The sequence below is a fragment of the Mastomys coucha genome, unplaced genomic scaffold (genome assembly GCF_008632895.1).
Source record: "Mastomys coucha isolate ucsf_1 unplaced genomic scaffold, UCSF_Mcou_1 pScaffold9, whole genome shotgun sequence".
Classification (NCBI taxonomy): domain Eukaryota; kingdom Metazoa; phylum Chordata; class Mammalia; order Rodentia; family Muridae; genus Mastomys; species Mastomys coucha.
Window position 1 is genome coordinate 23,173,705 of NW_022196915.1, and position 12,054 is coordinate 23,185,758.

The 12,054-nt window shown below is 35.7% G+C and overlaps 1 long non-coding RNA gene across 1 annotated transcript in view; it reads left to right on the forward strand.

The window, feature by feature from the left end:
* LOC116085038 overlaps positions 1-12,054 on the forward strand; it is a 48,037-nt gene that overhangs the window by 11,218 nt on the left and 24,765 nt on the right. Inside the window, exon 2 of the long non-coding RNA XR_004116377.1 lies at positions 4,410-4,511. This is a non-coding gene — a long non-coding RNA (uncharacterized LOC116085038). The remainder of the gene's footprint in view (positions 1-4,409; positions 4,512-12,054) is intronic.

A 12,054-nucleotide genomic window follows, 5' to 3' on the forward strand; every position in this document is an offset into this window, starting at 1 on the left:
CCGCCATCTTGGATACAATCGTCTAAGCGGCCGCAGCTGACGATTGTATCCAAGCAGCTCCCTACATTGAGCAACATGTCTGGTTCTATAGCAATACCATGCAGTTTTTATTACTATTGCTCTGTAGTACATCTTGAAATTATGATAGGTGACATGTCTAGAAGTTATTTTGTCATACAGGATTATGTTAGGTATCCTGGGTTTTTTGTTCATTTGTTTTTCCATATGAAATTGAGAATTGTTCTTTCAAGGTCTGTAAAGAATTGTGTTAGAATTTTGATGGAAATTGTATCTGTCGTTTCCTTTTGGTAAGATGGCCATTTTTCTATGTTAATCCTACCAGTACATAAGCATGAAAAATCTTTCTGTCTTCTGATATCTTCTGATATATTTCCTTCTTTAGAGTCTTTAAGTTCTTATCGTACAAGTCTCACTTGACTAGTTAGTTACATGAAAATATTTTATATTATTTGTGGCTATTTTGAAGAGTGTTGTTTCCCTGACTTATTTTTAGCCTGTTTATCATTTGTATAAAGGAGAGCTACTTAGACTCCTAGAAGTGGGGATCGGGAATCTAAAGTTGGCTACCTCCTGTAGCCAGTCAGGACTACCAGTGGAGGAATAAGGACATCAACCCACCCACAAAAATTTTGACCCAAAATTTGTCCTGTCTATAAGAAATACAGGATCAAAGATGGAGCAGAGGCTGAGGAAATGTCCAACCAATTACTGGCCCAACTTGAAACCTATCCCATGGACAAGCAACAATCTCTGACACTATCTCTGATACTGTTATGCTTGCAGACAAGAGCCTAGCATAATTATTCTTTGAGAGGTTCCAACCAGCAGCTGACAGAAACAGATGCAGAGACCCTCACAGTTAAACATGAGATGGAGCTTCAAGAATCTTATGAAAGAATTGGGGCAGGAAATGAGGGCCCCATGGGGGATAGGAAATATATAGGAAGACCAAGAGAATCGTCTAACCTGGATACTTGGGGGCTTTCAGAGACTGAACCACTAATCAAAGAGCCCCACCTCTGCACATATGTAGCAGATGTGCATGTCAGTCTTTATGTGGGTCCCCTAACAACTAGAGTAGGGTCTCTAAAATTGATGCCTGTCTGTGGATTCCATTCCCCTAACTGGACTGGCTTGTCTGGCCTCAGTGAGATAGCACTGTAGAGACTTGATGTGCCAGGGTAGGGAGATACCCAGTGGTTGGAAAAAGGATTGGGAGGCTCTACCCTCTCATAGGAGGGGATGGGGGAAGGACTGTGGCAGGGGACCATGAGTGGGGGCAGTAATCGGAATGTAAAATTAACAAACAAATTAATTAATAGGAAAAACACTAACAGCAAACAAAGAAAATAAAAAGATAATAAAAACAACATGAAAGTACTATCATATGACTCTTAAAGTAAAAAAAAAGAAAGAAAGAGACACATCGAATAAGGACAGCGCTGGGCACTTTGAATTGGTTCTTATGTACTTTGTAACTGATGTAACTGACATGTGTCAAGACCTATGCTCTAGCTTATTTGTAGTATAAAAATAAAACAGTATTAAAAACTATAACACTTTACTGGTTAAAATATAATTTTGATAAAGCATACTTCTGGACAGAAAAACAAACTATTGAATAGATGTGGTTATCTCCTAACTTAATCCATAAATTTAGCATATTTTTTAACTAAAATTAAAATAAAATATGTTTTAACTTGTCAAGATTTATCTGCACATATATTATATTTACTTGTGAGAAAACAGAGAAGAAATATTTGTATAGAATAATGAAGGCTCACATATTTTATGAACATCAAGAAATGAATGGTTTAACTCTACACACTAAAAATGGAACAATGAAACAGATTTGGGATTTCTGAAACAAAATATAAGATGGATTATGATAAAAATCAACTTTAAATGCATAAAGTAACAAAGGGTGCTGGAGAAAGAGGTTGAATTTGGATATAATCAAATTAAGTTCTGATCTTATAGCTGAATATTTCCAAGGGGATTGAAGCTATAAGTAAAGGAAATAAAATGTAAATCTACAGTAGAAAAACATGTTTATACCCTAAGAATAATATCATCCTAAGTTTGATTCCAGAAAGGCAGCTAACAGCCAGGCAAGCACTTCACATATGAGATCCCAGCTCTTGAGAAGCTGAGACAAGAGGATCACCATGAGTTTAAGGCCACTCTGGGCTACAGAGTAAAAACTTGTCTCAGTATAAATAAACAAAATCTGCAGTGCAATTTGAGTTGGAACTGATCTGGAAAGAATCTTACCAGAGACCTAGCTCCCACAGCATCTGAAGATGCAAGCAGCTAAGGCAGAAAAGCAGTTAAATTTTACCCTGCCTAAAGTCTATGAACCATGACAATGACTGGTCCCACAAGATAAGCCCAGCTCCAGTAGGAGAAAGATTTTAAGAGCCAAAGGACCAGAATACCTACTGGAAAAGAACCACTTGAAGACAAGGTAGGGAAAATGTACCCAAGAAAATTTCAACAGCATGGTTGCCTGAACAAGACCTTTATAATAACAGCATCAGTTTACATGACAACATGCATGGAGAGAATTTCATAAGACCCTACCCCCACATCAAGTGTTAAAGGTAATCCTTGGCTATAGAGAGGGAGAGAGGGGGAATCTGTTTCTTCAGGAATGAGCCCCTTCCTTAGTTATCCAGTCCCAAGCAATCAGCCTTAAACACACATATATATGAACAACATTATAGGGGCTCAGTCTATAAAATCTATTGAATTCTGGCCGTGTTGGTGGTGGCAGTGGGGATGGTGGTGGTGGTGGTGATGGTGGTGGTGGTGGTGGTGGTGTGTGTATGTGTGTATATGCACAATTAAAAAAGAATAATTAAAGAAGGTAAAAATTAAAGAATAATTATTAACAAAGGCCAGGGTAAATAATACTAGTTTATATTAAAAATTATGATACCAAGTTAATTTTGTCAATTAAAGAATAAGTAAATAATCAAATTAATGAATTTGATATTGGTGATTGGAGAACATATTGGAGGGGTTGAAATGATGTGAATACAGAACTCATGTATGGAATTCTCAAATAATTTGTTAAATTAATTTTTTTACATGTAAAAAAACCCAAATGCTCAAAATTGATATTAACAGTGCAAGTAGTGTAACTTATAAATTGCATACATATATGGGTCTGTGTGTGTGCGTATGTGTATATATGTGTTTGTGAATGTCTCTATACCTCATGAATTCCTACTACTAATGACGGGAGAAGTTAGTATCAGATGCCCTGCAACTGCAGCTACAGGAAGATGTAAGTTTCCATGTAGTATGGAGAATAGAATGCTAGTCCTCTGGAGGAGCAGCCGTTGTTCAGAAATTCTGAGCCTTCTCTACAGTTCCAGCATAACTGTTTTAACAATTATGAATGAGTGGTAGATCCAGGCAGAATTAAGTGGGAGAGTGGGAATTGAATATGTTGTGTATATGTGTAGAATTACCAAAACAATTAATTATATTTTTATTTAAAAACTGAAAATATAAGTATAATGATGCATATCTTCAACTCAGAAGTCACTTCTAAGTTTGTATTAGTGGCATAATTGAACAAATTGACAAAATATATACTCTTATCACATTGTAAAATTTAGCAAATAACAAAATTACCTAACTGTAAAATGCCTATTAATAAAGGTCTGAGTACATAAGTGCTGTGCTATGTAAAGATACTAGTTTACATTAAAAAGTATTATGACACAGAGTTTATTTTGTCAAGAAATACATGTAATATTTTACTTTAAAATTAGATGCTTTTTCAATAAGCATATATATGTGATACTTTTAGAACCATAATATTGGCATTTTGCTGTGTATTTTATAATAAGTAATTTGGGGGAAAGCAAATCTTCCCATTAGAGTATAAAGTTATTAAATTATCCTGAGAGCTGGATGGTATTTATTATTAAAAAGCACTAAAATGCTCATACTGAAGAGGAAAATTACATGTGTAAAACAATTTTCACAAGGAAATAATAAGAGACATGGAAATTGTTAAAAGGGTAAATGGTGTAGTAAGAGATCTCACCACAACAGAATGACATGTGAGGTAAGAGACATATTTGCAAGCACAATTTAGTCATTCCATAGTGTATCCATATGTCATAACACCATGCAGTAAAACCTCAAATATTTACAAATTTTATTTGCCAATCTAATAATAAATTTACTGGGTAACTAAATAGCAGCTACCAGCATGTTTGTTGTTTATTAAGTAAACCCTCTGTACTACTGAAAATAGTCCAAAACTATCATAGGCTTTGAAAGATTGTGTTGGGTATCTATTGTACGTAGTCAGAGTGGGTATGGCTTGTAGAGAGCTGGGCTCACTCTTTGATTTCTATTTCCTTTAGCTTGGAGAAACTATCCATTATGACATCACCCACCCCTAATGGACCATGGCATAGGAGATTCATGTATTCCTAACTGTCTACTAGCTTTTTCCTACTGTGTAGGTAAGTTCTGAGTCCTTTAGGCATAGGGCATCTACTTGAAGCATGCCCTGTGGGTACACTGAAATACCTCATCTACTGTCCATCTTCCTGGTGCACAAATGCAAAGGGTACATGGTTTCCCAATGAGCCTTCCAAAAGCTTCAGGTACTGGAATGGATGGAGGCTTAAAGATGCTTTTATTTTGCTTTTCTGTATCAACTCATGTTATATTTTCCTCAATTAAGACAAGGGAACAATTACTTTATAATGGTATATGCACAGACTTTATTCAGTTAGGGAAAGGAATATTTAACTGTCAAGCATTTGTAGCCATATCATTCTGGCTTCAGAGAGTTAGATGTCAATCACTCAGAAACAGCAGGTGCAACTATGGAATGATAGCCAAGAAAAGACAGAAGGCAAGCTAGAGAGGAAGTATATGATGTATGACTTGAAATATGATCATGTTGCATAGCTAGTTATTCACTCTTCCTAAGAACTCTTATTGTGTTGGGCAGGTTTCCATCACTCTAACAAATCTCGTTCAAGACCATACTTCATGTCATACTGAGAACATGAAGGCCTTCCATCTTAAATGTTTTATCACCTCTCAGTAACACAAATCCAGAAGCAAGGCTTAACTGAAGGGCTTTATGGGGGATATTCAGGATAAAACTAGAGTATTTATATAGATAATATATATAAACCAATTAACTTTTATAGATATTATATTATATTTATATTTATATCCTAGGACAACAAAGCTTATCCAGAGTAACATGGTCTGTAAGCGAAACCCTAAATTTAACCCTTACACAATCTGAAAGATCACTAGGGTCAAAGCCTTTATAAAGTACTTGAAATACAGCTTAATGATTGAATGTTTGCCTAGCATACAGGAAGCTTTGAGGTCAATACCAATACCATATTACAATAGTATTAATTATCATCATTGTCATCATAATATAATTCATTAAAAGACTTAAATACTAAATCCCATTTGACCACCAATGATAATTGTTTAAAAGATAATTAAATTGCTCATAGAAAATTAACATTGTGTAAAGTGAGATCAGTGATTACCCAAGGCAAATTATGAGACATAGACACTGAAAATATACTGAGAAACTCCTTGAATGGATACTAATGGAGAACCTGTAGACTTTTTAATTGTTATTAATTGAAGTTTTAAAGTTATATAATCCAATTCTTATCTATAAAACTGGAAGGCAATAATAAAAGACCTACCTGTAAGCAAGTGGTTCTATGCTAGCTAGCACAGAAACATCAGTCTCAAACAAGTAAACAGGAAGAATGTGGGAGCTAGTCTCCAATGGAAGACCTGGAGATGGGTGACCCTTGGGAGGAATATTAGAGTATTTGAATTACTGACAGGCAGATCTTCAAGAAGCCTCAGATATCGTGGAGGAAGCAGACGAGGAATAGGGGAAGGAAGTCACCCTCCTTAAGCCAATAGGTCATCAGACTCTTAAAGGAATGGAGAATGGATATTAATTCCTTGATTTTCTATCCCTTGCTCTCAAAAAAAAAAAATCAAAGTCTTATAAAAATGTGATCTTTAGCCTCTGCCATGACTGCAAAATTTAACTAGCATGGAAAAAAAATCTGAACATTTTTGAAACATTAACTTTCCCTTTATAAGCTACATAAATTTAAAATGATGCTCTCAGCTACTCCATCAATTCTGTTAGTGTTTCCTTCAACCTAGAACAAAAGATTCCACTTGTTCTCCTTTTCTCCTTTCTCCTTTTCATCTCTCTTTATTTCATTAATTTATTCCTTCACACATGTGTTATTTTTATTTATAAAAACCTTGTGTGCCGATCATGTAAAATTTGGGAAACCTGAAATGAGAGTGAAGACCATATACTAATTCTGTCACTTCAAGATGATGGCAATTAGCATTAAGCTAGTAGTACCTTCAGACTCCTTCAGCCCCCTTTTTCCTTTTCTGCTTTTCAACACTTTTTGTGATTCCAATAAAAACAAAGTCATTCTAAAATATAAGTAGACAGCTCTTATAACTCTGATTATCTCACTCAACTCCCAAACAAAAATCTTATTAAGACAGAAAATGTTTTGATTATTAGTCAGGAGCATTTACTGCCAGTCCCAACTGTGACCTATGTATGTATGGTAATCTGTAGTTTGTTCAGTATAGGAACATTTCCTTTGGGCAAGGATATGTTAGACAATGTGAAAGGAGTGGAGGCTGAAAGGTGCAAACGTGGTTAGTTGGGTTGCTCTGACCTGCATCATGTCAGTGTGAAAAAGGTTGTGGCCAACATTTGCTGCTTATTCTGCCTGAACTCAAAATATAGCACATATGACCTGGAATCTGCCCATTTGAACCTGGAGGCAGCAACTTGGAAGCTCATCATGTTTATTTTGTGCTTCTGAATTAAAGAGGTAGGTTTATTGAACACAAACAAATAAGGAGGTGGGGTTAGTTAATCTTTGAGGGGGATTTCTGTAGGTCACAGTCTGATGAAGCCGCTGCCATCCCAAAGGATGCTGTGATTGATAGTTTCAGTACACAAGGGTCAATTGCTCATAAACACTCATATATGAGTAAGAGAAGGCTTTGTCACTTCACTGGCCTGATCCTGGGAAGCCTTTGGCATTCCTATGGGTCTGAGACATTAAAGTTCCTGACATGTCTGAGCTCATATCAATAATACACAGACAGTGCAGACTTCCTCTGCTTACCACAACTCATGTCAGAGGCTCCAGGCCTTAAAACACCACCTTCTTTAACCCCTGCATGAATATCATTAACGTTAACATACTAGTTTTCTCTTTGTTTGGTTAGCACGCCGTGACTCCTATTCAGAAGAGTCTCGCTCCTCCTTGTTGCATGTAACTATAGCAAGACTAACACAGTAAATCTTTCTCTGGACAACTATTTAGCATTTGAATCAAACTTGAACAGGGAGACACTACTACTCAAGATCAGTCTTGCTAGGGAATATTGGTTTAAACAGAAAGAACTAAAAGCAATCCCACTAAAATAGGGAAAAAGGTTGCCCACTCTCTCCCTATCTATTCAGTAAAGTTCTCAAACTCTTAGCTAGAGAAATAAGAAAATAAGACAACAGAAGGAATCAAGGGGATACAAATTGGAAAAGAAGAAGTAGAAGTATTAGTATTTGCAGATGACATGATACTTTACATAAGTAACCCTAAATATTATACTGGGAATTTATAAATAATTTCAGTAAAGTAGCTGAATAAATTAACTCACAAAAATCCCAATTTTTTGAAGAAAAAAATTGAAGATATTAGAAAAGAGAAAAATATCCATGCTCATTGATTGGTAGGATTAATTTTACTAATGACTATTGTAAAAAATAGCCATTCTACCAAAAGCAATCTACAAAATCAATGCAATCTTAATTCAAATTCCAATATGATTCTGCACTAATCTTGAAGGACTATTTCCAGATTCATATAGAAATATCAAAATTCAGGATGGCTAAAATAATCCTAAATAATAAAAGAATTTGCTAGAGGTATCACCCTCCCTGACCACAAATTGTACTACAGAGCTATAATGATAAAAACATGGTCATGTCATAAAAACGGCCATGTTTATCAGTGGAATTGAATTGAAGACATAGTTATAAATCCACATACATATCAATACTTGATTTTTTTTATATAGAGAATCCAGATATACAGAATAGAAAAAAAAGACAGAATTTTCCACAAATGATGCTGGTCAGATGGGGTGGCTAAAGAATCCAAATGGATCCATACTTATCGCCTGTACAAAATTCAAGTCCAAGAGTCCAGAGACCTCAAAATACAACCAGATACACTGCATTTGATAGAATGGAAAGAGAGGAAATATTCTTGAACACAGAAGGTAGCTTTCTTAACAAAACATTGATAGTGCAGACATTAAGATCAACAATTAATAAATAGAATCTCATGAGGCTAAAAAGTTTCTGTAAAACAAAGGACACCATCTTTGAGATAAAGCAACAACCTCTAGAATGAGAAAATTATTTTTACCAACTACACATCTGATAGAGGGATAATATGCACAACTACATAAAGAACTTAAAACAACCCTAGATATCTAGAAAACAAATAACCCAATTTAAAACTAGGGTACATATTTAAACATAGAATTATCAAAAGAGGAAACAAAATGGCTGAGAAACATTTAAAGAAATGTGCAATGCCTTTAGCCATCAGGGAAATGAAAATCAAAACTACATTGAGATTCCATCTTGCACCCTTTGGAATGGCTGAGATCAATACAAGTAACAGCTCATGATGGTGAAGATATGGAGCAAGAGGAACACTCCTCCACTTCTGGGGAGAGTGCAAACTTGTACAACTACTAAGAAAACCAGTGCGGCAGTTCCTTAGGAATATGGAAATTGACCTACCTTAAGCTCCAGCTACACCACTCTTCTGCTTATACCAAGCTACACTTCATTATAGCACCAAGATAGTTGTTCAAGCATGTTACTGCTACTTTATTCATAGTAGCCTGAAAATAAAAGTAACCTAGATGCCCTTTGACAAATAAATGAATAAAGAAAATGTTGTATATTTACACAGTGGAATATTACCCTGCCATTAAAAAGGCATAAAATTCATTAATAAATTAATGGAATTAGAAAAATTCATCCTGGGTGAGGTGACCCAGACCTGTAAAGTCAACATGGCATGTTTTTGCTTATATATGTATATTAGCTGTTAAGCAAATGATAACCAAGCTATAACCCACAGAACCACGCAGGTTAAGTATAAAGTAAGTGTATATCCAGAGGCAGACAGCTCTCCCTAGGAACAGGAAATATGGATGGATTCAGGTGGCAAGGATGAGACTGGAATGGGAGGATCAAGTGAAGAAGGGAGATAAGAGAACAATGGAGGAATATGGAGAGACAGTTAAAATTAAATACCTCTTATAGGTAGTATGTAAACCTAATTAGAAGATTCCTAACATATAGTGAAATCACCAAATAATGGGGGAGATAGGGCCCCAACTGGTCATCTCTTGTTACCAAATGGTGCTTCCAGTACTAGGATTGGATTATATCTGATTGTGTAAAAGGGTCACACAAGAACCCCCAAACAACACAGTGTGTTGCTAAGACTGTACTTACCCAACTCATTGAACATGGAGAAGTTGAACTGGAGCCTACATAGAGACTCTACCTCTAGATGCTAGTGTCTTTGGTACAGGAAGGTACGCTGCTGCCAAGGGAGAAATATAATCACCAGTTCAGACACAAATACTTTTCTCTTCAAGGGTGTCTATAAAAGCAATTTTTATTCACCTGATAAAATTGTCATCTTGGAGGCTTACTGCTGAAGAAACTCACCCTTTCTAGTTCTTTCTGAGCTCTGGCTGGCTGTTTCAACTCAGCGGTTCTGCTTCAAACACCCCTTCCAAGCTGACTGACTCAATCTGGATTCTCTTATCCTCTCACTGAATTGCTCTGCTTGGCCTCAAACTAACTCTGTCAATATGTTCTAGTTTTCTGGCTCCTTCTTATTCTCTGACTTCACCTGCCTCTACTGCATGTACTGAACAAAACTGAACTCAACTTCACCGCAGTGCCTCCTGTGCTGATGAACTGAACACAACTGGCTGACACTCTACATTCACTGTTCTTAAATAGCTTTTCTTTCCTGTGCTGTTCTCATGAGAGCTGGGCATATTCCATCTCTGACTCAGTCTATCAAATCTTTCTCTGATTTGTCACTTGATCTGCATCCCAATTAGACATCACTTTCCAACACAGCTACGTTCTTCTACAAACTAAACACAACTTAAAAGTTTATACTAAGGGCTTTCTGTATTCCAGCCATGGATTAAAGGTATGTGGTCCCTTGCCAGCACAGCCATGTTGCTGAATTAAAATTCCTCAACAGGTGCCCTGTCTGCAAGATATTATTATTATTATTATTATTATTATTATTATTATTATTATTATTATTATTATCATCATCATCATCATCATCATTATCATCATCATCATCATCATCATCATCATTATTATTATTTTTAAAAAATTGCAATGGCCTGCATCAGTCTTCACCATTTGCTGAAAGGGGTAGTTGACAAATTGCCCCCTTCCTTAACCCAGAAGCAATTATTTACCAATGAAAATTTAGTTTTCTCCAAGGGAGTATCATTGCGGAAATGAAGTTCTCTTAAGGGTAGGTTGGAGTGGTAGATGGCCAACAGAACGTGAACTCAATGGCGTCTTTGGGGGTTCCTTGTCTTGTCAGAGCTTTTTCTTTTGTGTTGTTCAAATTTTATCTTATTTTATTTTTATTTTCCTTTACTTTATTTATATTTTTTCCTCTTTCTTTTTATTTTGTGTTTCCTTTGACAGTGTATTATGGCTTCAATTTCAGTGTTTTATGGGGTTCCTGAGTGTATAAACAAGTTGAGTCTCTGTGTCTGTCTCAGTTCTTTGTTCCTCTTCTTGGGCTTTTTTCTTTCTGTTTGTTTTGCCCTATTCCAGTGTGTTAGGTTTTGTTTTATTTTATTATTTAATTGTTAAGTCTTAAAAACCTGTTTTCTAATGAGAGAAAGAAAGGTGATGGATCTGTGTGGGAAGGAAAGTGGGGAGTAACTAGGAAAAGCCAAGCGAGAGAAACTGTAACCAGAAAAAAAAAATCTCTTTTCAATAAATGGAAAATAAAAGAAAACAAACAAAAAAAATTTGGGATGATAATCCAAACAGTGGAGGAGGGTGTAAGTACCCAACTATCAAGCCCTGTAGTAATTAATACATTCTGGGAGACCTTGGTTTCCTTGAAAAAAATTCCAAGGAGATCTCACTGTGGGAGGGTGTTAAGAAAAGATTAAAACTATGGGAGCAGGCAGAGGAGAAACCTGCAGAGAAGACTGGAGCTGAGAATGTTAGGTGCTGATCCCACTTGAGTTGGAATGTTTAGTTTTGCAAATTGCTGTCTGTTCCAGTTTCTTTCCCTTTTATTTAAATCTTAGCCTCATGCTAGAACCCTGAAGATGAACTCAGGCAGAGAATAGAGGGTCACTCCTTGTCTTGTATTTGTACCTTTTACCAATATGACCACAACAAGTAAGTCTTACATTCTGCTTTTTACAATTAACAATATATCATCCTTGCTCATGGTGATTGATTTTCCCAGGACCATCTAAGATTCATTGAGAAGCACTAATATTATCTTCATTTCCTAAACCTCTGGGAAATTTTGTCTTTAATTTTGAATATTCAATTAAGTTTCTGTAATTTATTTAATTTACTAATTTTTTTTTATTTAAAACCCTTCAAATAAAGGAAGGGTTGCAAAGGGCTAGATTCATTCTTAAGCTGGGCTTGTTCTTATAGCATTTTGTTTTTATTTTTAAGCTTTCTATTATAAAACTTTACCCAGTATTATGATCCTATATTTTTACAGTAAACATTTTGAGTGATTCATAAAAGAAAAGATAAAAATGAAATCTGAAATCACCAGCACTATAATGTTGCTTTCGTTCTCACTTCCTGTGTCTCTATATGGCTCTGCATACTTCAGTGGGAGA